At 38.8% G+C, this 27785-nt stretch overlaps 1 protein-coding gene across 14 annotated transcripts in view; it reads right to left on the reverse strand.

Moving 5' to 3' along the window:
- Positions 1 to 27785, reverse strand: part of ARPP21 (cAMP regulated phosphoprotein 21) — a 268867-nt gene that overhangs the window by 142953 nt on the left and 98129 nt on the right. Inside the window, exon 1 of one of the 14 annotated variants that reach the window (XM_090050298.1) lies at positions 24279 to 24390. The exons of the other annotated variants lie outside the window; for them this stretch is intronic. The gene's annotated coding sequence lies outside the window, so the exon portion shown is untranslated. Of the gene's footprint in view, positions 1 to 24278; positions 24391 to 27785 lie in introns of those variants that run through there. 14 annotated transcript variants of the gene reach the window in all.

A 27785-nucleotide genomic window follows, 5' to 3' on the forward strand; every position in this document is an offset into this window, starting at 1 on the left:
AACAAAAAGGCAGCACAGATTTCCTCACATCCATGTACTAGAGATATTTGCCAAGATTTCAGCAGACATCAGCATTAGTGGTCCTATTCCACAGATGTCCGGCATAATCTTATCAAGCTTACTAATTTTTTTTATTTTTATAAATGGAGTCCCACACATTATTACACTTAAGGTCTGTAATGCCAACATGATTTTTCAGTGCCAAGTCAGGAAACTGTTATATCTCAAAATCAAACAAAAGATATAGACATTTCACCAGCAAGGCATAAGAGAGTGAAGGAAAGAAGCTTACAGTACTTAGGAATCATCTTTCAGACCTGTGACATCAACACATCTTGAAGAGATATTAAGATTATACACTTATTCTGCATTTCATCATGTCGTTGTAAAAATGATCTAGGAGAAAGTTATGTGCTGGAATCAAGTAGTGAGAGTGGAAGTGTGCCTGTGTGTATGAAGAGAGGGAGAAGAGGGAGAGAGGATCACGTAAATCCACTTGCTTAAGAATGCATGATTGCTTAAGTCCCTGTGTCCATAAAATATAATATGGAAACAAGGACTTAACCAATCTTTCAGTTTTGTGTGAAAATCATTTTTAAAAAAACAATATGCAATTACTCCCTGACCCAAGAGACTAATGAAAGCAAAAAAAGCAAATGGTACATCAATCACCCTCCAGTTTTCCCACTTTTTCCTTGATACAAATTCCTGTTCATTTAGGGGAAAATTTACATATAATGGGTATCATTTACATGACAATACAAGGCACAGTTAAACTGCATCTTCAAAGCAATTGATTCTATATTAACTATCTGTAGATGCTGGATGCATTTAGGCTCAACTGAAAATCCAGCTTTTATGATAAATTTGAAGGTACTAGTTAATTATTAAATAAAATGTAATTAATTAAAGCTTAGATGCATTTAATTAATTGTCACAGAAAAATATCTGTAAAATTGCATATTTTGGCTCAAAACAAACATGTGCTTTCTGTGCATTTTCCAGGCATATATCTGGTTATTTAATGATCAACACAAACATCTTACTATGGGTAACCTTTCAGTGATGGTGCAAATATGAACTAGCTGCCAAATCACCAGCACTAATACTGGTACACTTCTTTTAGTCCCCAAGTGAAGAATGCAAATTTGGCATGTTGCTAGTAAAAACAACATTTTCACTTCCAAGTGAGCAATTCTTATAGAGATACTGCGAGTTGTAAAGTTTCCTAAGGACGTTGGCCATAGAGAGACAATAAGAACGCCTACACTGCCATTTTTAGAGCCACTTTAATAAAAAAAAAAAAAAAATTATGTAATAGGTTAGTAAACAAGTTTCAAGCACCTGGGTGATTACTGTTTGCTCTGGGCTAGAAATGTAGTTGTCATTTGTTAAATGATTTTTTAATGAATGTGTTTATTTTGCACATTAGAAGCTTTAGGCTTTCCCTACCCAGGGACTATCTGTTAGCTCTTATTATTGTGCCAAATCCAAATACATTGCTGAGGATGCTACTTGAGCTGAAAGGAAACAGGACAGCATGAGTATTGAAAGCATTTTGCATAAATGCCACATACCGCACAGACCCTGAGAAAGCTGTAAAAAACAGAAATGCAGGTAATTTAAGTGCAAACCATTTTAAAGAATATGTGCCTAGAAAAGGAAATGATTATAAAATTTAAAATGCAACCAAGTACTAAATGAAAGCCTCAAAATATCAATGAATACATTTGCACAATAATCAACAAAACCTGAAATAGAAACAGATCTCTGACACAAAGTCCACAAAAAGAAAAGATAGCAATTTCTGTGCTGATACAAGAGGGATAAGTAATATCTAAAGGCTCAGTATGTGTCAAAATCTTGGGGGAAGAAACTGTGAACTGGATTCTGTGATCCTTCAACTCCAAAGGGCCACCATTAACTATACATCACAGAAGCAGACCACACACACCACCTCCCATGAGGCAACAAGCACTTTATGATTAACAATTAGGAGGCGCATGTAAGATGTCAGCACCATACAGAAGCAGGCCTGAAATCAAGAATACATTCTCAAAACGTATCTGCCAAGTATAAAGGTAGATCAACTGCATATGAGGGGGAGGAGGGTGAAAGGATTAACAAAACTGGGAAACAGACAATGTGGCTGGATGTTACATTTCTTCCTACACGCCGGTGATATTCACTTATCAAGCCCTACTGCTCCAAGTACAAGGCCACACATAAGCCTTTGCATAAGTTTTAATTAATGGTGTATATTTGAAAAAATAAGCTTATATAGGGGATTCTCTCTCTCACCATACAGCTATATCTGTCACCTTTCCCAATCTTATATATATGTGCACACACACAATTTTTTTTTTATTTTATGCACATAACTAGGTAGCTAGTGCCCTGCCTGGACTCTTGGAAAGTACAGGATAGAGATTAGAGAACTGTATTTCACTCTCTGGTCTTGTGGCTCTCCGTGCAGTCAATTCTCATTATTTAAAGCACTGAAGTGTCATGCTTTTCTTTAAGCCCCAGCTTCTGGAGTCAAGCAATAATGCGAAAAACTCAGTTTTCCCTATAAAATATCAAGGAAGTTTCTTTCCCCTCTCACTGCAATGAAAGGCTTGAAAACATGTGTACTAAAGAAACTCAAGAATAGATGCAAATAAAATGAATGCAACATTTAAGATTTATGATATATATGTATATAAAAAATGGTGATTTTGGCAATAAGACATCTTTTTACTGATTTTAGCAGGCAATATAGGACTCTTGCTTTATTCCATATCCTGTACTCCAGGAACACATAAGATACTTGACAGATGAAACAAGGGCAAATTCTGGGTCTTCCCATATCAAGATATAAATAATGAATCGGGGGGGGGGGGGGGAAGAGGGGGGTTTAAAAAAATCCCAGTGCTAGTGTGAAAAAGAACACAGAGAACCCTATTAGCTGATCAATAATTGTTAAAAGGCTTAAGGTAAATTTTTAAAACACAACAATTAAAGAAACACTTTTACAGAAAGCTTAGTTCTCCCTGGTTCCTATCCCCTCTACAAAACATATGCAGCAACAGCAGTAGCAAAGCAAGTTTCTCCATGCTTTCTTACCAGCATGCCCCAGCCATGGATAAGAAGGTTCAACTTTTTGGACAAAAGGTTAGTTGTATAGGTGAGCATCTAGGTTCATTTATCATTTGCTTCTCAGCTGAGACTGTCAGTTAGCCAATTACCATCAAGTATTTTTTATGGCGTTTTAGCAACGTGAACAGTTGTCTATTAGGAATGATGCTAAAGCCAAGACTTTGCTTCATGTAGCCTACCAAACACCAGCAAGTTGTCCATTTGCAGCCAACTGTGTTGGATTTTGAAGGCTCTAGATTATATTTCTGATCATATGAGATTACTGGTTGCTTTTAAGTAGGAAAGATGAAAACAAAAGAAAGTAACAACATTATACTCTACCCCCGAAGATCTAGAAGTTTAATCTGTGAAAATAAATGTTGATATATCAGAGACAGCCTGTTTATTTTAATAAACAGTAAAAACGTTAAAAACCTGTTCATCCATCTGTATTTCCGAGTACTGCAGGCTCTGCCAGGATACTGTAAAAGTACAGAGATCTGCTAACTAGATATTGTTAATACAAATCTGTGTCATAAAATGTCTAACTTTTTAATGATTTAACCAAATTTATGAAGATTAACCATATAACAACCTTCTACTTGTTTAGGCCCATTCTTCAAACACAGTCAAATCCATTATAAAACATGCACAAAAAATTCCCCATCTTATCTTCATTACTTACAAAAATCTGACAGGTTTTCCTGAGATTAGGATACCTGGGACAGTACCTCTCCCCTATCCTACTCCACACCACTCTGCCTCCCCACTGGGCTGCACCCCATGCCCCTCTGATTACAGAACTTCTAATATTCACTAACCAGCCAGGACCAGTCTATGAACTCCAGGATCATCTCAGTCAAACTGGGACGTATGGTCACCCTCTATATAAAGGGCCAGATACAAAACAGGAATAAACTGACACAGAGCCAATGACTTCAAGCTTTGAAGAAGGATGATCACAACCAATATACATTTTCAAGTTCTTCTTATCTAGCACACAAAAGCCACTATTTTGGAGGTAGGTAAATTAACTCCTTGGAAAATACAAGCAAATGGAAAATTCAGAGGAACACTGAACTTTAAGGAACCTTCCAAGTCATCAAGTCCAGTCCCTCGGCATCACAGAAAACCAAGTGACATAATCCCTTTCAAAGGCATCAAGTTCTATCTTAAAACTACTTAAGTTTCTTTTACCTACTCCACCTATTAGAAAACTGCTCTGGAACCTTATTCCTCGACTACAAAGTACCTTCCAATTTTCAGCCTATATTTATGCCTAACCAAATTAGACACATCTGTTCTTGTGCCAATGTTTTTCCTTTCTTTGTGTATTTACCCCTAACAGCTACCGTGCATTTTTAGGCAACAATCACTCTCCCTCCCTGCAGCCTTTGCATTGTTTGACTAAACAAGCCAAACCCTTTAGGGATCTTGTATTAAGAGAGGATCTCCTTTCCTGATTATCTGAAGGTCTATGCTGCAACATTTGTAATATATTTTACATCCAAAATTATGTAAAAAGTTTTGTGCAGACATAGATCGTTTAATCCATCACTGATATGAATTCACCTCTGTGCAGTTTTGCTTTGGTAGTACACATCAGGTCAAGAAGGGCTTTGGCTTATATATTCCAAGAGTGGAAAAGGATGCAAAGAAAAATGTATCCTGCTACCTGCTGCTTAAGACAGAAACTAAAGAATTCCAGCTGTAAATGGGATGGTTCTGTGAGCAGAGTGCAATCAGACAAATTAGAATTCCACAATGACACTAGAGTTAATCCATTTTATCTTGCAAAAATTGCTATGGATGCTTTAATTTCAAAACACTTGAGAATAACTTTATTTCTCATCAATCAAATCAACTTTGCACCCAGAGACCCTTATGCTGGTACTATGCTCACCTTAGCACGAAGACGTAAAACCATCAACAACACTTCATGAAGCATGCCAGGTTTTCCTTGAAAGCACCCTATCAAAATACTCACCACATTGAGCCCTGATACTTAGTTTTGGAAGCTAACTCTTAAGTGCTCTGGCTATAGAGACCCACCACATTCTAGGAAAGAAAATACGAGTTGTATGCTACATACTGAAATATACCATTGTCAAATTATATGCACTTCTCTTAACCCAAATACTACAGGTGTTCCCTTAGCAAAAAAGAAATAAAAGTTCTAGACAGTTTCTCCTACAGCAAGTCCCCTCATTACAACAAAGATTTCTGATGAAACAGAACTTTTGTAGGACTCCTCTACACTTTACATATCACTGGACTGATGCATTTCCTCAACGAAAGGCCTATGGAAACAAACCAGGTACCACTTTGCCTCTTACACTATATTCCTAATGTTCTCTTCACCCCCAGTTTATAGAAGCTCCTCTACTCATCTTGCCATGCTTCATCATATTTGGTATATTTTTACCAGCTGGAGTTTAACTGGGAATTGCTAAAAGAAAACAATTGCTAGCAGATTGGCAGGTTATTGGAACAGACTAAAGACTAAGTACTAGAATTGCCTTTATGAACAAAAACTGACTGCAGAAGAGCCGTGATATCCAGGATTGAAAAGCATGCGATTTAAGAGTTTTCCCACTTCCTCTACACCTACCTCTTCCTCCCCCCTCCCTGCCCAACCAAAAAAACCCTAACCAAATTAGCCATCAAAATTAAATATTGTAGTTACAGCTGGTGGTCCTAATATTCTCTCACCAACCTGCAGCTAAAGAAAAATTATCCTCTTTTCTGAAAAATTACTATAGAGCTATATTAGGTTTTACAAAGCATCAGTGATAATAGAAAGAGAACCTTTTTTCCCCATTTAACTATAATCTGCTTCCCTCACAGATGTACCACACAAAAACTGGAAGATTATATTTTTCTGTATTAAAGTTACAATTGGCATCAAAGTTGTTTTAGTAAAGAACTCACTAGTGAGCATATGTTCCAATCAATGCCTATATGGTGCAAGCAGTTTTAAGCCCTAAGGCGGCAAAGCATCGATGTAGACCCTTTGATATAGAATCACAGAAGTAGGGTCGGAAGGGACCTTGTAGATCTTCAAGCCCAACCCCCTGCCTGAGTGGGAGAAAAAGACTGGGACTCAAATGAGTCCAGCCAGGTAGGCATCAAGCCTCTTCTTAAAGATCCCCAGAGTAGGAGCCAGCACCACTTCCCTAGGAAGTTGGTTCCAGCTCCTAGCCGCCCTAACTGTGAAGTAGTTCTTGCGGATGTCTAATCTAAATCTACTCTCGAATAACTTGTGTCCATTGTTCCTTGTCATGCCAGGGGGCGCTAGGGGAAACAGCGTCTCCCCTAAACCCTTCTGGTCCCCCCTAGTGAGTTTATGGACAGTCACCAGGTCCCCCCTCAGCCTTCTCTTGTGAAGGCTGAACAGGTTTAGGTCCCGCAGTCTCTCAATGTAGGATCTGCCCTGTAGTCCCCGGATCATGCGTATGGCCCTCTGCTGGACCCTTTCAATGTTGTCCACATCCCTCCTGAAATGGGGCGCACAGAACTGGACACAGTACTCCAGCTGTGACCTGACCAGCGTCGCATAGAGGAGAGAGGATCACCTCCCTGGCTCTACTTGAGATGCACCTGTGGATGCACGACAAGGTCCGGTTAGCTCTGCCAACCGAGACCTCGCATTGTCGGCCTATGTTCATCTTGGAGTCAATAACGACTTCAAGATCCCTTTCTGCCTCTGTCCTCTCAAGAAGGGAGTTTCCCATTCTATAAGTGTGCTGCTGGTTTCTACTGCCTAAGTGCAGCACCCTGCACTTGTCAGTATTGAAATGCATCTTGTTTATGTCAGCCCACTCCTGTAATCTATCCAGGTCTTGTTACAGTCTTTCCCTCCCTACTAGCCTGCTCACCTCACCCCAAATTTTGGTATCATCAGCAAATTTAAACAGGTATATTCCAGGGCACGTTTTTATGAGGTTTATACTTAGTTTGTCTCTTCTAATTTGCCTAAATCCTGAAATGTTAGCACTCTAAAGAAACATGAAGCAATCTGATAAATGTTTCCAAACGTTTCTTATGCAGCACTCGAGACCAACCATTATACGCTTGCCTAATTAAACTGCAAGTAAGATGGGCACGCAGGTCCTTGACAAACACACCTAAGAATAACTATATAGAGAGGCTCTAATGTGCAAGTTAATCAGGAACCATTTTACCATCTATTCAAATCAAAGGCCAGAAACACATGCCTCTGATGTGCCATACAGCCTTAAGTCTCCTCAGCTGTCAACTCTAGAACTACATTTCCATGAGTTATTAATATTGATAAAAATACTACAGTTGATAAAAAGGTACTATAGTCTTCTGAGGATTGCAATAAGTACTACATATTTAACATAGTATAGCTGTGTTTATAGTATCGCTGTTACTATTTGATATCTTCTTGACAGGCAATGTCCCTTTTTCCCCAATTAAGTAACACCAGCATCAAAGAGGCCAGAATGATAATATTATTTCAAACATGTATGAATATTGTGTGCAAAAGTAGACTAAGGGACCAATGCAAACCCCACTGACATCAACAGAAAGATGCCCAGTGATTTCAGGACCTCTAAAATATATATTGCCTCTTCTCTATTGGCAGGGAAACAATCCCACACTTCCACTCAGTTTGTTTTGATTACCAGATGAAGTTGAAAATAGGAGGTCTTTAATAGTTCTAATAAACTCACTCTTTATCACTACCAAAACTGGAGGGCGCAGAAAGAAGGCTCCTTCTTGGAACCAAAAAGCGTCTTTTCTATTTCAACAGACTCACAAGAGTATTTAGGATAAGTTTCAACCTAAATTGACAAAAATCTCACAAGAACACTAATTTCAACTATATTCCCATTGCTTTATCTAACACCTTGCAAGAAAAGTTCGTAAGATTTTAGGGAAGTATTGAACTTGGGCATCAAATACAAAAGTGCATGCTAATTAACTATTTCTAGAGATTTTCACAAGTCTAAGATTCATCACCTTTGAGATCTTTGCAAGTCTAAGAATTATTACAAAATTGTTATTTTTAAAAATCATACATAGTTTTTCCTCACTGATTAAAAGATTAACAAATTGTAAAACAGAAAATAAAAGAATAAAAAACTATTAAAGTATAAAATAAAAGCAAAAAGTGCTCTCAAGACAAGTAATATATTAAGGATGTTATTTAAAAAACAGACATTTTTAAAATACACAGAAACCCCTTTATATTATTCACCTCTGATGCCAATTAATTAAACTAAGAAATAAATAACATAGTTTGTAAAAAAACCAAAAAGAAAACAAAAACAAAAAACAACCAACCATGAGCCTGGATTCTCTGTCTACACAGAGTGGAGAAAATACAAAAATAATTAAAACTACAAGTCAGGAATTAAAACTATTAATGATTAAAGACTTGATGTAAATTCACTGAAAAATCACAGCAGTCACAAAATCATAGACTAATACCTGCTTGCAGTGGAGGGGCGGGGGGGGGGGGGGACCCAGCACTTTAAACGCTGAGCACTCCTGCACCAAGCCCAGTGCATGCCCAAAACAGGCAGCACGTTAGCTGCACCTGCCTTTCCCAACATCTGTAGAGAGTGGGTGCTTTAGTGGGGCTTTACTGGTGCTTTTATCCAATAGCTGATTGTATCAGCTTTAGCTAAAAGCACCAAAAAGCCCTACTGAAGCACCTGATCTATACCAATGCTGCAGAGCCAGGTCAAAACAACATGCTGCTGCTTCCAGTAGAGCACTCCCCCGCTCATGTCTGTCAGCACCCTAAATGCTTAGAGTGTAAAGTGCTAAACACCCTCAGCTTATATTTTCTTCTAGGAAGAGGCTCACTCAAATATTCTACAATAAATGATAAAAATATTTATATTATGCCCATGTAAATACCCATTCTCCAGAAAAATATCAGAAAGTTCTCATTCTATCTAAGAACACTTAATCAAATCCTTATTAATATACAATATAGGAGATGCACTGCTGTACACCCCGTTTCCTTTCAAGAATATTATAGCAAGTTTGCAAATATAACAAGTCCTAAATAAAATCAGCTGTAAATTATACAGAATAAACAGAAGGAAACATTTCATTCTAGCACCCTAAAAGGAAAAAGGGACCCTCTTCAAAGCAATTACAATAGAAAGAAAGATAAGACTTGCTTCGAAATCTGGCAGTGCTTATTCACAACGATAGATTTGCAGTTGAACCTTGTGAGAAGCAATCATCAAATATCTGGTGATCTCTTCATCATGTTTAGCATTTAAGGGGTAATCAAAGCACCCAAATAACAAATCAAACAACAATAATAAAAAGAGGAAGTAATCTATTTTCTATTCACTGTCTCATCACAGATAGGAAAGAAATACTGAGAGATGTAGAAGGAAGGGAGGAACTAAATTTTTGGGGGGGATGCGGGGGCATGGAAATACAACTGGTGTCTGTTCAGATACCCAACCATATGGATTTTTGCCAGTTGAACAAATGAAAGACAAGGGTGAATCTGCAGAAGAAATCAAGCATTCAAGCCAGTGTCTCTGAAGTATTACTTCTATGCCATTTAAAGTTTAGAAAACAAATACCCAAAAGGATATATTTAAAGAGAGAGAAAAAAATTTTTTTTATAGTCTTTAAATATATATAGATTGAAGCTCCCAAAGTTTGAAATGTGATTTTAAAAATCATTGTTTTAAAAAAGCTTTTATAATATTCAAAAATTGTGTTTACCTGCTGTGAGGCAATCTGTCTTGCTTGGCACTGGAACACACTAACTGCATCAAAGATCTAAAAATACTAAGATTTAAATTACAGAATGGAAGTGTGGGACAGAAGTTGGATAATTCCTAATATATTCTGTTTCCATTCTAGAATGGCCATATCATCACATATTTTTTATTGCTGTGCTAAGTATCCCAGAATAAATATCAATCTGATTATAAAGTGCAGCTCTGCAAAAATCCTAGAACAGAATATACTTTAGCACCTCTTAAGAAAAAGAAAAGTTTAGGTGGTCAGGCTTTATTCAATATGACAGTTACAGCAAAGCATACTCATACAAAAATAGCTATGTATTACAATCCCCTAGGTGTAAAAGTATAATACAAAAATCAGGCCCAAATCTTGGGGATATTTCAGATCAAGATCTGGAATAATCTGTGCCCTATATCAAGAGCCTTCAAATAATGTTCTATGGAGAAAACCAATGTCTGAAAGTGTTTAAGCCTAAGATTTGAGACTTTAGATGGACAATTCAAATATGCAAATCATGTCCTGGTAATCAAAACCGTTACTGCCGTGTGTGAACCCAGTCTTGTAGCCCTTACTAAGACAAATCCTGTGTGGATGGATATGTTCAGTTATTGAAAGCCCCAAAGTAATTATAAGTTGAACAATGTACAGGTTTCCCTCGCTTTATATGGGTTTCTTGAGTGCAAATTCACTATCACGTGATGACCCTTTTTATACCAAAAATTCATTATGTGCAAGGTAAATTTACTCTTATGCAGTCAGTGTGGTGGAAGCCCACAGTCAGCTACTTTGTGTGGTGCATTGTGGGAGTTACGCGCACCAAAATATAGTCTCTTGTCTAGATCTGTGCTCGTCACTTGTTGTCTGCAACATGTTTCTGTAGTTGCCATCCCCAACATGATACTACCCTGTGCTCATGTGCACTCTGTCTGCTGTTGGTGAGTACCAAGATTGCTGTGTAAAAGCAGTAGGAATGGGTCTGCGAGTCAGTATAGTCAAGGTCTTGGAACATCTCTATTTGTTACATTGTAAAGTGCATTCCCTTTATGTGAACCTGAGTTACGCGCCATTTTCCAGGAATGCATGTACAGCATAAAGCGAGGGAAACCTGTACTCATTTACTGATGTACGTCAATGTATCGTTTACTGATGAAGAATTATACTAACAAGCAAATATTATTTTGTAAAAAAGAACACCTTGTGTTAAATTTTAAATTGGTGAACACTGGCACATTTGCACTGAAGTCAAAAGAGGTGCCAATTTGTATTAGCTGAGTTTCCCCACAGACATCCCACTCTTCTTGGATTTATTATAACAAAGTGATAAGTATTCAGGAGATTCACTGGCTTCTAAGGAAGTTGGATACAAAAGCCCTTCCAGTGATTTCAATGGACTTTGAAATGGCACACAAATGAGTCAACTGCATATTGGTAATAAACACAGATTATCAAAAATAATATTTTCACATGCCAGCAAAAAGAGACATGTCTATTCATATTAAATAGATCCAATTTAAATGTTTTCCAGGGAAAAGTACAATTCAGTGTAATGTTCCATAAAGCAAACAATGTGCATGCCCCCCCCCCACCCAAAAGACCATTTTTTAAGGTATTCAACACAATCATCAAAATGAATTTCAGGTGCATTTGTCAAAAATGTTAAAAGCTTCATTTGCAAATGGAAGAGTTAATTTCATCTATTTAATCATATTTTGAAGACAGCCCGACCTTCCCTGGAAAGAATTAAAATCATGACTTTGTATACAATACAAAATCTGTTCAGTCATTATTTCCTAATATGTAACGCTATGCCTTTGAGCCACAGGCTTTATCTTTGATATCTTCAAGATTTCTAAAGACAGATGAAACATGATCCAACTATAAGAAAGGGCAAGTCAATAACTTCTCTATCAGCATAAGCCAAATACCGAGGAACTGTGATGTTGCCTGCAAAACAGACTTCCTAATAAAAAGGACCTTATCGTAAGCATGTTTTATTACAACTCATCAAGTGCAATGGGAAGAACGTATGCCCTCTTTGTTTCTGAAATAAAATATATCTGCCTGAGAACTTTCTGCAAATTGGTTTATAGTATATGTTCTGTTGTATTTGTGATGCAGCTTGTAGCAAAATTTAATCTCTCTGATGTGGAAGTTACTTAAAAAAAAAAAAAAAATCAGAATACCATATATTATTTGAAGAATTTCAAGTGGAAATTCATTGCATGATACCTACAAATAATGCTGTGATTAAGTATTTAAAGTATAGTATTTTAAATGCTGTGAGATTTCCTTTGATTTCTTTTGAAAGGCAAAGCATAGAATACAATTAAGAAATTCAGTGTACCACTATTTAAAAAAGAAAAGAGAAAAGAAAGAAATCCGCTTTTCAGAATATGCTTATAATACCCAGGGACTTAGTAATTAGAGGTGCTGACTACTAGTGAGCTTACAGCCTTTCTAATTCTAGCAGATACCAGCAGGAGCAAGTGTAAATAATCATACACTAGCAACTCAGCTGGAGATTCATTGGACTTATAATAATACATGACTTTGAAATGCCTCTGCATGATTGAAAGGAATTGTGACGCTAGAATGAAAGTGGGGGTGTTATTTATCTTTCTTTACTGAAAGAGACTTCTCTTTGTCAGTGCCACAGATAGGAGCAATAAGGAGAGAGTAAAGAATTGTAACATAGAAGCATCACAAACTCTGTAGATGACGACTCCTAACAGCCATACACTTGATTTTTTTTGTTTGTTTGTTTAATGTTTGGAAAGCTTGCTTGTTCCCCAACACACTCCTGTATAAAAAGTTACCATTTCAAATAATGTCTTCTCTATTCTCCTTGTTTCTGCAGCAGACAGCATATCAAGAGAATGTCTGCAAGAGTGAACAGAATTAGACAACACTTTATGTAGACCCAGAGCCGTCATGAGGCCCAGAGGCCCTGGACTAGAATGTCAACACTGTCCTCTAAATGTGTGCTGAAATGTCCCAAAGGCAAATCATTCAATCTCTGTAGTTCCAGTACCAGACCTAATAGCAACTCATATTACTGGACTGTGTAGTTTGAGAGGGTGTATGACAGCCTGTACATCAAGAAAAAAAGCCTTTATTTCTTCTATCTCAATCATTTCATAAGGAGGCTCTGGTCCTTCATGTTTGAGCCCACACTGAGTCCCGGAGAAGTCTAATTTGGAAGCCTTCAAAGCACTTTTTACCTGACATGAGACACCTTTTACATCAGTGTACAGATATAGAGACCTCACCCACTCCAGATCTATTTTCAGTTATGCTGCCTTGTATACCTACTTAAAAAGAGCCAAGTCTAGCTGAATTATCTACCCAAGTTTTGGAAATGTAGGTAAGACAGGACCTCTTTTCCATTAACTGATTGTTAGTATTGTCAGCTTTACTGACAATCAACTACTGGTTGATCTGTAAGCAAAGAGACTTGAAATCTTGGCCACTGTAACTGTGATTACACTGTACAATTTTAAACACCATTTAGGCAGTTGTGAGATTGTCATGGATTGACAAAGAACAGACCCCCTGAACTCAAGGGTGGACTGCGTCTTCTGGGATGCAAGAGATATCTTTATTATATGTTCATCTAGCATGGTGGATCCTAACTGCAGCCAAACAAAATAACCAGTCTAAATTACATCATCTGACATTGGCTGAGAACTTGATACACAAGATTTGCAGGGGCTAAGCTGAGTTCCTATGGAAAGCGTGGTCCCTCAATATGTAAATAGATTGTTAGTTTAAGGTCTCAAACAAGCTGAGATTTCCAAAGGTGTGTAGAAGACGTTGATACTTAACAACCACTGATTTTTCAGTGTGAGTTGGCTACCTTCTGCCTCTTTAAAAATCCTATCCTTTAATTATTTTCAATCATCATGATATCGGTGTGTTTCAGAAACTAACAGTCATTTCAAATTAAACCATTTTTCATCCAGTGTTCAATCACAAGGTAACACCACTTGTCTACATAGTCGAAAAAGATGAGAGTGTTTGACATGCCACCATCGGTGTGCCCTGCTGCATGTAGTTTCCTACTTTGTTCCAGACATATAGTATGGGCAGCCATTTTGCAGTTAGTTTCCAAACCACCCTCAAAAAAAATCTGCAATTCATCTCTAATCACAGAAAAATTAACAGAACTATTGCAAAGGCAGCCTTATACTGCTGATTACAAATTATCCTGCTGTGGTATATAACATTCCAAATTGATTTGAATGGGAGTCCTGAACAGAGAACGATGGTAGGAGAGCCCTTGAAGCACTGTGTTACAGCAAATACTCAACATGGTGCTATCTACTTAATTGGAAGTTGAGGATCCTCAAAACTTTTCAGGATTGGTCCATAAGACACCTTCTTTTAAAGATAGCTGTCCAGATATCAATAAGAAAATGTACATTAGTTGAATAAAAGTGTCATTTTAACATGTTTTATTTATGAAATTGACATATGGAAAGACAGGAACCTTTGGAACTTATTTCTTAATGCAGCCACACTGGACAGTTACTGTTTTGTATGTTGCCTTTTATTGCATCCTGATATTTATTTCGTGCACCAATTTCTAGAAAAACTGAATAAAAAGGACTGATTGCTTTGCAGAGTTAATTACACAGAAATTCAAAGATGGCACTCATGAAACCATTTTTATCACCAATTGGCAAAGAAGATTAAATGTGAACCCCTCCCCTCAAAAAAACATTAATACCACACTTCAGTTGAAATTTTAAGCACACAGAGGTCAAGAAATTCCAAGTTACGGTTCCCAGAGCCTCCATAACATGGTATTTGGAGTATTCTATAGTGCTGTATATTGTGTCTCTGATGTCCTAATATACGTGTGCAACCTGGCTTAGTTATGATTGTAGTGGAAACCATAGAGAAATTGTTAGGAAATTTACTTTTCTCAAATATAATGTTGTATTAATGAATGTTTTTGCACTATCTCCTTGTTTGTTCCAAACATGGAAGGGAAAGAAAGACAAGGAAATAAAATAAGTAAAAAAAGGAATAGGAACAATTGCTTTTATTTGACAGTGTGCTAATGATCTATACCCACAAACTCAAGTCTTTAAAAGGAAGTCACTTTTCAGTCAGTTATTCAAGTGCAAAAGAAAGAAAAGCCTCTGAAAAATTTGTCAACTAGTAATGCTAAGATATCTTTAAAATAGCCCGAAGTCAAATTTTCTCTCTTAAATATAGGATAGTTTTCTATTGTCAAATCTGCAATGAGCAAAAACCATAGCGTCTCCCCTTTATTATGTTCTCATTTTGGATGCAGCCAGTCAACCTCAATCCTTCTGTGGCTCCAAATGTGATTTTCCACAAGATAGGAAAAATTCTTTCACCTACAATATGGGGATACTAGGTAGGAATAAATTATGTCGGCTGCGTTTATAAAGTCAGAACGAAGAAAGCACAAGAGCTGGTAAAACAAGCCAAACAAAAAAAAGTCTTTCCTTTTTCTGGTCTTCACCAACAGACCAGTTTCTATTTAGAAATCCCCATGAAAAACAAGAACAGACAAATTAATTCACAGATATGTCATTAACAAAAAAAGAGAAGGGTTGAATAAGCAACATAAACACTTACCATCTAACCTTCATTATTAATGAGGTATCACATCTTTCCATGTTCTCAGTGACATTATTATCCAATGTCATCATATTCAGATGACACTATTTGATGAAAATAAGCAGAGATGAACAGGAAAAATCTATCTACAGAGTCCTGACTCTTTTCAGCACAAAAGACAGCTTTGGACCAAGTAGAATAAGCTTTGTTTGTCCCCAGAAGTGGAACATCTGCTCCTCAGTAAGCTTCCTGAATGCACAGCCAATTCCACTTAGCTATCATTATCCTTGAAGTTTTCTGAGTCCTCACATCAGTGCTTTGCAAACAAGAAGATGGAATCCAATTTTGTTAAAGACCTACAGGCACGGTATCTGGGAGCCCATTTTTCCCCAGTACTTAGAACCTTACTGCACACAAATGCAAATATTGGAATGACTCCATATTTTCTTACATGGAACTCTGAAATAATATTGGAGAGAAAAAAAAAAAACATGCCAAACTACATAAGGTTCCTGGCAAAAGGGGCCACTTCTGGTGATAGCCACCAGAAAAACTACCTTCAGGGACAAAGCTATAAAGGCTTATTAGAGCATAAGTAGGCTCTCCCTATAAAAAGCTTGTCATAAATCAGATGAAGAAGCAGAAAGTGTTAAGTCAGGGTGGGAAATGAATTTGGGATACTTTTCTTCTACCAACACGAGAATTCCAGCCCGATTAGGCAAACATTATCCCTATCTTGTGTCAAGCCCAAGAGTGAAAGCAAGGGTTATTTGCAGTAAAGACCCATGGCAGAAGCTTTACAAAAATATATTCCAGGAACAGTCATGTTTTTAAATGTTTTGCATTCTTTTTGAGTCTTGAATGATTACTAGTCCTCAGAGATTTCAACATGTATCTGGAGCAACTGATTTGATACAGTAAACCAAATCTTCCTAGCTGCAGTAACAAAGATGGGCTCTTTCTGATTTTTTCTTTCCTGGAAATTTTGATTCTGGAAAGTCTGTATAGGACAGGACAGGACAATACCTGTCTAAGAAACCAAAGCATTGACAAAGTAGAAAAATATTGGTTGAGTTGCATCTGAAACATGGGGGAAACACCCCTAAAACTGCTTATTCTTATAAAGACCAGAGTTTCTAGATTCAAGGAGAATGCAACAAAGAAAATCAGGTTGCCCAATACGGTAACTGAAGGGAATGACCAGGGCAGCAGCTGCTACATGCCTAGGGGAGCATACCGAGGAAATTTTGTTCATCAAACACCAGGGCTAGGGATAGACATTCAAAAAGGCTGAGCCTGAATTGATTCAATCTTTGCAGGTTAGTCTAGCCTGCCTAGGCTGAACCGGTTTGTAACCATATGGGCATACCCTCTGGACTGAAAAAAATGCAGGAACGTGCCTGCAGTGACTCAGGCTAGAAGCCAGAATGCACTAGAGCAGCCCTCCCTTCCCTTCCATAGTGCTGAGCATGGATCTCATGTGAGGGCCCAGCAAGATGCTTTGATCAGGAAGGGGTTTCCCCTCCCACTCCTCCTTGCTGCTCCTGACCAGCCACGGAGCCATCAGGGGAGTTACACAGGGAGTTGATAGCATTTATCATCCCACCAAAACAAAACAAAAGCCTCTGTCATTAGCTCAAGCTCTTCTTAAACAGCTTTTTCCAAGGAAGGAATGGAAGGACATTACCAGCTACCTGCTGATTGGCTCCAAAAGGCCCTAAGCAGACACTGTCCTGTCTGCCTTAAACAGACACCTCTCAGCATTAGCTAGCATACCACATGCTGGCTACAGTCTGTGCTCTGGCAGAGGGAGTGGGGAGATCCCTGCTTGAGTGGGGAGGGTGGGAGTGGCAGGCAGACCCTGCTATGCTTGCCATCTCTGCCAGGGCTCCAGCTAGAGAGCAGACAGGAGGGCCAGCCCAGATGTCTGGAGCAGAGGGGCCCACCCAGGGTTCCAAAGCATCTGGGATGCTGGGGGAGTCTGGTTTAACTTAAACCAGGAAGGGGTGTGGGACTGACATTGATTTGGGTCAAACTGGTTTATGCAGTTTCGTCTGATACTACATTCAACTAGGTTTATCATCTCAAACCAGTTTCAGCCATTTTCAAACTGGCTTATTTGCACTGAACATCTGATCTGTTACAGGTTTAAACCAGTTTCTGATCACTTAAATTAGTTTCTGTGTAATGGCTGTCCCTAGCCCAAGAAGATGCATGCTGCAGCCACAAAGAATGCTAAAACAACCTCTCTCATACTGACTTTTATTGGCCAAATCATAGCCAGAAAAAAAATGTTTCTATGCAGCAAACCAAAGAACAGCCTGGAATATCAGCATATACACAGATGCATCACACACGCACGCACCCCCCCCCCCCAAAGCTTCTACAAAGAACACTCATTCTGCTTTATAAACTAAACAAAACCTTACAAAGAAGAGAAAACAGCTATTTCTTCTTTATGGATAGGTTTAGAGCCAAGCTCAAAACAGAAGCCCTACAAGCTATGAGGAATCGTATGAATACCACCTATTAAGGTGATTCCTGTCTCTGAGACTGTTGAAGCCCAAAGAAAAACACCAGAATATCAGGATTAACAAAGAACAACAGGGCCACCTTCAGAGAAAACAAATTATCAGGAGTTCTAGCAACACAATAATCCTGGAACATCTCAGGCCTCCGCAGCTAGTCCCCAGTTTCCAGCTGGGCTTCTCATGGCAAAGTGTGAAAGCAGCTAGTATACAAGTACTAGAGCAATATCCTCTACCAAATTCCTGCACCCCTCACAACCAGGTTATATACTAAGCCACAATACAGAAATGTCCTTGCTAGAGGAAGTTTACAATGACTCCTGTAGCTCTTGACTTTTCTGACTCCAGCACTTCCATTCCTAGACCAGCTAAATAATGAAGATTGACATTTCAGCATATTGAAAATGCATTAATGGAACATGTCAACTTAAAACTTGCATAGCTGTCTTAAATTTTTTCCTATTTTATTGTGACAAATAGCGCCTGAAATTGGTAGTGCTGAGAAAAGTATTATTTTTCTTTTTAGTTTTATTCTGTATATCTGACAGCACGTTATGTATCATCAATTTTACATTTATCCCTTATAGTTAGCCCTTTTGGTGTTTACGTGGATCCTTCATTTCATAAAGAGTGAACGACAATAATTTAGTCTTTGAAAAGGAAAATTTTACTGACATTTGGACTCTGAGGCAAGTATAGTATCTGAATCAAGTTAAGGCATTATTGGAAACTGCCTGCTTTTCAAATTGTCAGTGTTTGTTTGCTATATGAATTTCTTACACCAGAGGACCAGGAAAAAAAAAAAAGAAAAAAGAAAAAGAAAAGTAAGGTGCCTAGGTTTCTGCATAACTTCCCCAGTAATCTTCAGCAAGGCTATCTGTTAGAACGTTCATATAACCATTACTTCAAATGTGCAGCCCCATGGAGAAAATACTTCCTTAGTCTGTTTGGAAGAAGATATCCCATTGCAAAAGTACCAAGGAAAGGGCAGCAGCCTTTAGATTGGGTATTTTGCCTCCTTCCCTCAGCTCTGCAACTGAACAAGTTTGGATCAACCACTACCTCTTTTCCTGGCTCTGCATATCTTGGCTATTTAGGGAGTAAACACTTTTAGGAGCAAAAAACCCCCTATTCATTATGTTTCTAAAGCAATTAGCTTAACGGGTCTTCGATCTTGGTTGGGAACACTAGACAGTAACATAATAAAAAATATTAAATGACACAACCCCACAATTAGGATGGAAGACCAGAATTAAACAGTGATTCAAACAAGCTTGCAAGCTTAAAGGAACTTGCTATTCCTCACAGAACTCACGATGCTGAGATTTGCAGGGGGACGAAGTTTCAAACTGGAGAGAGAGAGAGCAAAAGAAAAATAAAGGGCCAAGCACATCTAGAGCAGCATTTCTCAAACCATAGTTTGCAAGAATACTTCAAAAGGTTGTGATCAAGTACCAGGAAAAAAAAAAATTATATTTATATATTACACATACACACACAAAAGGTGCGGGTTTCCTCTTGCAGGCTGGCAGCATTCCAGCCTGCAAGGGGCTTCTTGGGGTGTGGCATATGGGGAGCAGGGTGCGTACACACACACACTGGGAGGTGACCAGGCACCAAGGCTGCAGCAGGGGAGGGAAAGGCAGAGGGAAGACCCCTGCCCCTTCAGTGGGGAAAAGCTGTGTGGCCAGGCTGGTGACATCAGGGGTGGTGCTCATGCTTGTGGGGATGGGGCAGCCAGAAGACACTGCTTGGAGGGCAAGAGGGACTGTGACCAGGCTGCCTGACATGGCGCAGGAGCCCTGGCCCAGGGTGGGTGTGCCACAGGCCTCCCATCCTCCTCCCTCCAGCCTGTGCTGGCCCAGACTTACTCCGCTGTGGCCGACATGAGCCAGAGGCACCATGCTCTGGCCTGAGCAGGATGGGGGTAGCTTGGGGCCCCCTTTGGCAGGGCTTCAGATTGTGAGTGAGGCGCCCCATAGTGGCCCCAGAGGGGCAGGGGACTGTGGATTGGCAGGGCCAAGGAGGTGGGAGTCTGGACAAGCCAATTTTGGCAAATGGGTCCTGGTATAAAACCGGTTGAGAACCACTGCTCTAGAGCATGTACCCATTCTGCTTCTTTCAATTCCAAATGTCATTCTGCTCCCTCCTATCCTCTACATCATATGAAAGACTTAGAAGTCTTTCTTAGTTGTATTTTATTGGCATGGCAAAGGTTAAAAAATATTTTGTAAAAAGAAGAAACCCCCCTTCCAATTTCAACAATCAGTTTTTCTGATGTGATAATATACTACCTCCTGTAAACATTAAATTGGTAGATATTTATATTCATCCAAGTATATGAAACCAGGAATAATAAAAATAAAATTTTCACATACCTCATTGGGAATAACTACGGATGCAGGGAGGCTTTAAAACATGCAAAACAACACCCCCCCATTTACAAAGTAATGTAGAACCTGATGTCTGGAAGAATAAATTAAAGCCATTACATTTTTTTCTGTTACAAGTGATGCAATATAAAACTTCTCCTTCAGTTCCCCCCATCAAAAATGTTTCTGTAGGCATGTTCCAAACTCAAAATTATGCCCCGAGAGAGAAGGGGGGGGGGGGGGGGGGGAGAAAAAAAAAAAACAAGTGGACTCGTTCTTTCATTGCTTCTCAGGTTGCTCCCAGATTGCTGATTATTGGTTTTAGATTTGACTGATGCTAGTAAAAGCCATACGATTCCTACGTTGCGTCTTCTGGGTGCTGTTAGTGCCTTTGGTAATCTCCAAAAGGAATCAGTATGCCTTTTGGAATATAGGGTGTTTTTTGGAAAACTACTCTGCTAAAATGGAAAGTTTTTTGAAAAACTACTCTCCCTGACAATCTGTCACAGTATTCATGGGTGTCTAACTTCCCCAATACATGATCCTAGACAGTACATATTATTTGTTTTTGGAAATATTATGCAACTTACATGTTCAGATATCGACAGACAGACACCATATGCATACATATGAAGCCTAGGACTTTATCACTGATCATCTTATAAAAATTAAAACAAACAAACAGTAACAAAAATTTCTCCTGAACTGGTAGCGAACAAGAGTCTGTCTCTCCATTTAAAAGTTACAGTACAATTAACATTTCGTAATTTGGTATGTCTCTTATTTGGCCTGCATACAGTTTTCAAAAACTTTTGATTCTCAGTTGGATGAATTCTCCCCACTCCACCCTTCACTTTCTATATGAGGGGAAAAAACAGAATTTGGTTGTCATTTATTATGGGTGAAGAGGGTAGGACAGATACCGCTTGTACATAAGCTAGTGTCAGCTAATGCAACAAATGCCAAATACAAGATGAAGTCCCTCCTCCCTTCCCTTCCAATCAACATGGGGGGGGGAACCCACTGTCTTAAATTTACATACAAGGAAACCTCATGAAATATACCATCTATCTTTAAACTTCTGCCCAAAAGCAATGTGCACTCAGTAATGGAAACCAACTATAAATACAGCCAACACCGAGCATGACTGTACCCAATATAGGCCATGTGTTTTAAATGTACTGATGGGAACTTACTACAAAGATAAGTTAGTGCAGCCCATTTGAGCAAGGTATATGACCCATTAAGCAGTCCCCCTCAGCACCTACTCTTCAAGTAATGGTGAGCCACTACACTGAATACACTGCAACTTCCTCCTTACTTCCACAGCTGAAATGGCTTTCCCATTTCCAATGATTCCCGTTTCATCAGCCTGAAATGTCTGACAAACATCAAACAGGGCCCCAAACAGTTTGCCCAGAATCTGTCACCCCCCTTGCGTCCCTTCAACCTCTTGCATATGATTAGTATTGCCTGACCCTGCAGGAGGTGAAGCCAGACCAGGTTACCCTCATCTCCATATACATTTTTGGAAGGTCCCAGGACTCGTAACAAGAATACCTAGTTCCAGTCATGGTGGGGTAATTAGCACATGAATGCTTTGTGGGTATCCCACACATGCATACTAAGCAGTCCAGAGCTATGGAGTCACCATGAAACACTGTTAACTCTGATAGGTAAAAAAGGTAAAATGCCTCATTCTGGATCAGCTAGGTACTATATGCAAATTAAATTTGCCCTTCATTACTATGTCTGACACAAAGAAAGTAGGGAAGGAGGAGGAAGAAGAAGAAGTTGGGGGCAGGAGGAAGGAAAGAGCTACCTGACCCCCCAGATTTAGTTTTCCCTGCTGTAGCAGTTGGAGGTTGACAAAGCTAAACCTCCAATAATTACAATTTTATGCCTAGAAAATTATTTTTAAAAAATTATCATTTTCCATTTAATGATTGGGAGGCTGTTTTATATTTGAGTAAATATAGTATTTAGTCCTAAGAATCAGTAAAATAAAGTTTTAACTGCCATTTGTTACACAAGCTATTTTTAATGAAGGGGAGAATTTGTTATATATCAGCTATACAGAAAGGGCAAATAAGGACATTAATTAGCAAGATGACAGAAATGAGTCTGTGATTATATCAAAAGCCTCCTAGGTTTGTATTTTTTTTTTTTTTAAATCTATTTGTTTGGGTCTACCAAATGATGGCTGCACAAAAATCCTGACTTAAGCTGCACTGAACACATAAAATTTATGCTTCTGGGAATATATTCTTTCATTTGTGGAAGTTTCAGGCTTCAAAGGCATACTCTGAAAAGTTACCCTCACGGCTTATACATGTTTACTCTTTGAGGTCTGATCTGAAGACAAAATAAATCAACTGAAATATCCCTATTGATTTCTATAATGTTTGGATCAAGCCCTAAAACTACTTTAATGTCAACATGTCCAAAACTTGTGTTTAACATATTCAGGAATCCTAACTCTTGAGATCTGCTAATATTCTTAAATAGTACTTATGGAATATCCTACTATCAACCCATATGCAATCACATGACCAGATCAGAAAATAAAATGCAGAAAATGGTTTTGGCAGAAAACGTGTCAAGCCAAAGGCATACATAGATAACGAAACCCAGGGTGTACTAACACACAACAGTAACAGGATGAAGAACAAGGATCTAAAAACTGTAACTCTAAGCCTATGATAATTTTTAATGAAGTAATTTTAGTCATCTTCGTAAAAAGGATTTAGTTTACTTGACTATTCTTGTAATTACTTGGTATGTGCGACTGAAAAAGTAGCATGCGATTAAAAATTTAGCATTCTTTTTAAACTTAGCTGATATTTACCCCTCTTAATGAAAATGTAGACACATACATGTGGAAAAATTAAAATATACAAACAGACATCAATAGAGAGAGACACAGAAAGACATTAACAGGGAAACTGAAGTGCAATACAATTCGTTCTAGCCTCCCAAACTGCTTCAGAAATGAAATATGAGAAAACTGTTTATCCTGGGACATTATTATAATAAAAACTTTTGCCTTCCCACCGCCCCATCACTTTGTTGGTTTTTTTTTTTTTTTTTTTTTAAACGGTAAGAGAGAAAAAGAGAATGAAGGGCACTAGTAACAGATATACATACATGTGGGGGAAAAAAAACAAATCTACATGCAGTTCTAGGTCTCATTCTGTATTTAATGAGATTGAAATAACTGTTTTAAAACTGTTTTAAAACAGTTAATGGCTCAGATATACTTCCTGGGAGAGCTAAGGACACAGAGAAAAATAGAGTTCAAACTTGCATCACAATGCCCATCTTCTTCCAGATGTTACTGTCAGTAATGTCAACATTCCCATAGCACAGACAGAAAAAGCATAAAAAAGAGAATTATGAAAAGATGAATGTATTATATTAGTTATCTAAAGAAAAAAAATATTAAGTTTGTCCACTGTATGGAGTTTTTCCTCCCATTTCCTTGTCATGTCATCAAAAAGCTCGTCTCTCAAGATTTCTTTAGTCTCCAACTACAAAAGAAAATGTATTTCCTTAATATAATTTTAGCTGTTTCATTACATCAATAGCACGTACTATTGTACATTTTCAATGCAAAGTCTACATGGTAATCAGTAGACGATGAAGCTAACTTCAAACTTTTTGGTATTCAAACACTTCCATTCCCAAAGTTTTCAAAAAATCTCTCCTGAGATGGTATATTCAGTTGATTTTTCCCTCATCATCTACCATTAGGTATAAATTCATATATATAAAAAAAAAAAAAAATCTCTGCTTGATAAGGTTATTTATTGGTTGGATTTTTTCTGCAAAGTGCAAACAATTCTGACAATATGCTTTCACTTCAAAAGTCATCCTTTTTTGGTTTTCCTAGATTCACTTTTGAGAAGGATACCTGTTCATCAGTTTGCATTGCAGAGTTCTATTCTCCTTCCCAATGGGCATCCTGGCTTCTAAAAACTGTTCCTGGGGAAGAGGGAATTCAAGGAAAACAGATACAGGTTATAAAGAAAAAGTGGAATAATAAAGATTTACATGGCTAGGAAATCTTCTGCATTGCTGTACCACATGAGGCAGTCCTCACCCTTGAAGCACTCTGTGCTGTTCATAATATGTTAGTTTGACTGTCCTCGCTTTCCTAGAATTTGTCTTCCATATTTTGGATAAAACATAGTGGAGTCCATATTTGGGATAAAATAGGTGTTCTGGGGCTGTGCTTTCTTTGAAGGAAGTGTCTGGGTACAGAGGTCCCAGTTTGAAACTATGACCATAGACTGATGATACTCCTATTTGATGCGATTTCTTTCTTACGATTTTTATTGGAAAATAGTCCTTGTAAACATATCCATGCAGAGGATGGCAGTGACTAAGAATAGTGAGTCACATGATTTCTGGAAGCACTGGGACTCCCCCTTCCCCTCCCCCTTTAAACCCAGCCACATCTCCTTTCTGCAAAAGGAAATATCTTCATGGTATTCTACACAAAGAGTGCTAAAATACATTGCTGCTTTGACATAATTTGAGAAGAAAACCCTTTCCCTTCCTGTCACTGACCATTTCAATATACAGGTCCATATGGTATTCTACCACTCCAAGAATATTCTAAATCCCACAGAGAAAGAGATAGGCAATTACTTCACAACAATTATCTTAAAATACCAAACAACTGAAAACACTGAGCTAATAGATGGAGATCAGTAACACTCATGCCTACATCAAACGTAATTAATTCCCCAGAATCTCACCTCATCTTTGTGTTCTACCACCCAAGATAAACCATGTCACAGAGAAACAAATCCCACTATGAATTTCCCTTATGCTTATACCATACTTCCAAACTTTCTGACATCCCATTATTGGATACAGTCTCCTTCTGGAGAGCATATAGTTTGACTAACACTAGTGGAAGTTAAATGCATCTCATGAGACATTATACTGTTTTGAATTGGGATTAATACTTACCTCGTCATTTTTCCCCATACTATGACCATTATTTTCAATAACAACATGGGAATAAACACTGCAAAAACTTGACTTCTATTTGAAAACCTTTATTCAGGTCAACATTAAACTGTATTTTATGAAGATCCAACATTTTATAGTAGCCTGGAAAGATTTATCCTCCTTAAATGTAATACTTCAGTTTCATTTCCACAGCGAGCTTAATGCAGATTTATATAATTTTTAGTCTTCATTTAAGCCATTGCTTTTTTGTGGAAAGTGTGGGAAGACAGTCTTTCAATTTCCAAGTGGGAGACTTACATCATCTCCTCCATGTATTTCTTTAAGTAGTCTGCACCAATTTGCTTCCAAAGTTTTAAGGGATTTTTTTTAGATACCTCACTGAATGAGAGAGCAGCTACGTAAAACTTCCTTGGATAAAATACTACTCTCCTGGACAAAATGCCATATTCTCTTTCCCAGAAAGGTGCAAGTTTTAGCATTCTTCTCCACTGTCAACTTACAGTACCTACACTCTGGACCAGAAACCCTTGATGCGCTCCAAGCTTCCATCTTTTTAGTATCTCAGGAAGCCTATTCTAGATGACTGTCCTATCTGGCAGCCACTCGTCAAAGGAGCAGCAGCTCTCAAATGAGCCCAGGAGAGTGTGTCAATGGTGAAAGTTTTGGTGTAGTTGCTAGTGAACTCCTACTCAGTGCAGTGATAACTTAACCTCACATTACGTCATACCGCTGCAGTGGCTGGTGAGCAGTAGACTGAAATCTATGGACACTGCAACTAGGGACAGACATTCAAAAAGCGCAAGCCTGAATTGATTCATTCTTTGCAGGTTATTCTAAGCTGCACAGCTTAAAACTGATTAGTAACTGAACAGAGATTCTCTGTTAAACCAGGAAATGCAGCCACGTGCCTGCAGTGGCTCAAGCCAGAAGCTGGGGTATGCCAGAGCATGCCTGCCAGCCACTACCAGAGAAAAGGGAAGAGGGACGCCTTCTGAGGCTCTCACCCCTCCCTGCTGAAGCACCTCTCCCGGCACCAGCCGGGGCTAGCACAACACAGGGGATGCCAGCCACCAGCAGGGAGTTGGCAGGGGAAAGAGGAGGACAGCTGATGTCAGACTGAGGAGTGGGGAATGGAGAAAAAAAAATCGTTTCTCTGATGCAAGCACGTATTGAACACAGCAGTTTGCAAAGTATACAAACAGGAAACTACCAAAAATCTTCACCCAAGCCAAGATACAGCCCAGTAAAACATACACAACTTAGTAAAACTAATCCTGGTCTTCCTGGTTTATATTTTAAGTTAGACTAATCCTGAGGGCAGGTCTCCTTACAGCCAGGCATTCAGAAAGGCTTTGTTTAGCTGTTCCTACCTTTTACAGGTTCTGCTTTATAATTCCATGAATGTAGCCATCTGCAACTTCCCTTAATTACATCTCCAGCATGTGTGATGATTGTCAGGTCTTTGTCAAAACTTTCCACCTCTCAGACTAGCCCTACATGTCTTAGCTCTGGGCTCACAGGTACAGGGCTTCGATCTCCACACAAGGGACTAGCTTGGCCCTCTTCACTACTCCCTCTGCCACTCCAGGACAGCTGTGCAATTAATCCCCTCCTTGTCTGACTGTAGGCAAGCCACAGAGACTGCAGCCAAACCCCCTCCATCCCTGCCTGGCTGCCAGCAAGCTGTGGAAATGCAGCTGGGGCTGGCAAACCCCAGCTGCAATCCCCAGGGTTTGCCAGCAAGGGGTTGGAGGTGGGGGAGAAGGAGGAAAGAGGGGAACAGAGGGAGGAGTTTGCCTCACGGGTTAATGGTAGGCCACATTCTGGACCTGCTCTGGCTAGAAAGCAGAGGGAAGGGGCCAGCCCAGCTCACTGGAGCAGAGTAGAGTAGAGCTCTGCCCAGCCCAGAGAGCATGCTGGGAGTGTCTGGTTTATCTTAAACCAGCAAGGGGATAGACAGACAGTGCATAAACTGGCTTGACCCAAATCAGTTCAGTCTGATACTACATTCAACCAGATTTCTCTCAAACTGGTTTCGATCATTTTCAAACTGATTCATGTACAACGAACATCTGTTCTGTTACAGGTTTAAATACATTTCAGATTACTTCAACCGTTTTGTGTGTAATGCCTGTCCCTGGTCTGCATAGGTAATTTCCCTTTGACACCTGAAGGTAAGGATCAGGGATGGGGAGCGAGAATGGTTCTTCCTCTTACAGTTGCTGCATGCATCACTGATATCAACAGATAAAGCTGATCAACCTTTGCATTTTGGGAAAGTTTACAAAAATGTTCTCATATATTTAAGTTAATTTCTGTCCATGATTACCACAGTTCTGTTATACCTATGTATAGGACTGGCATAAGGATTTAGCAGAGGGCTAATGAGAATTTTCTTGTAGAAACTGTCAGCTTCCTTTATTCACATTACAGCAAA

Source organism: Crocodylus siamensis, chromosome 5 (assembly GCF_052110815.1).
Source record: "Crocodylus siamensis isolate JL-2025a chromosome 5, ASM5211081v1, whole genome shotgun sequence".
Lineage (NCBI taxonomy): Eukaryota > Metazoa > Chordata > Crocodylia > Crocodylidae > Crocodylus > Crocodylus siamensis.